Source organism: Tachyglossus aculeatus, chromosome 6 (genome assembly GCF_015852505.1).
Source record: "Tachyglossus aculeatus isolate mTacAcu1 chromosome 6, mTacAcu1.pri, whole genome shotgun sequence".
Classification (NCBI taxonomy): domain Eukaryota; kingdom Metazoa; phylum Chordata; class Mammalia; order Monotremata; family Tachyglossidae; genus Tachyglossus; species Tachyglossus aculeatus.
The window spans coordinates 25628497-25629278 of record NC_052071.1 but is presented as its reverse complement, the minus strand read 5'-3'; the positions used below and the strand labels follow the sequence as shown (position 1 = coordinate 25629278).

General features: G+C 50.0%; 1 non-coding gene across 1 annotated transcript; it reads right to left on the bottom strand.

Moving 5' to 3' along the window:
* Positions 1-340: 340 nt before the first annotated feature.
* On the bottom strand, positions 341-414 carry TRNAV-AAC. Its single transcript has one exon. It is a non-coding gene; the product is annotated as a tRNA-Val (tRNA).
* Between the last annotated feature and the right edge of the window lie 368 nt (positions 415-782).

The window sequence follows — 782 nt, the reverse complement described above, 5'->3', positions numbered from 1 at the left end:
GAGGGAGGGCATTCCAGGCCACAGGGAGGACATGGGCCAGGGGTTGATGGCGGGACGGGCAAGAATGAAGCTCAGCAAGGAGGTTAGTGTCAGAGGAGCGGAGTGTGCGGGCTGGGCTGGAGAAGGAGAGGAGGAGGTGAGGTGGGAGGTGGCAAGGTGATGGAGAGCTTTGAATCCAATAGTGAGGAGTTTTTGCTTCGTGTGAAGGTTGCTAGGAAACCACTGGAGATTTTTTTGAGGAGGGGGGTGACATGCCCAAATCAATCAATCAATCGTATTTATTGAGCGCTTACTGTGTGCAGAGCACTGTACTAAGCGCTTGGGAAGTACAAGTTGGAAATGTTTCTGCCCGGTTTTGAACCGGGGACCTTTCGCGTGTTAGGCAAACGTGATAACCACTACACTACGGAAGGCCAGAAATGCCCCTAGTATTTCTGGAAGGAAAGCTGGGAGAGGGTCACTTCAGTTCCACAGGAAACCACATCTTGCATCTCCAGTGGACTGTCCACTCTCCATAATAATTAATAGTAATAATAATAATGGTATTTAGGCACTTTTACTATGTGCCAAGCACTGTACTAAGCACTGGGGTGATGCAAACAAAATGGTTTGGACACAGTTCCTGTTCCACATGGGGCTCACAGTACCAATCCCCATTTTACAGAGGAGGTAACTGAGGCACAGAGAAGTTAAGTGATTTGCCCAAGGTCACACAGCAGACACGTGGTGGAGCCGGGATTAGAACCCATGACCTTCTGACTCCCAGGGCCACGCTCTATCCA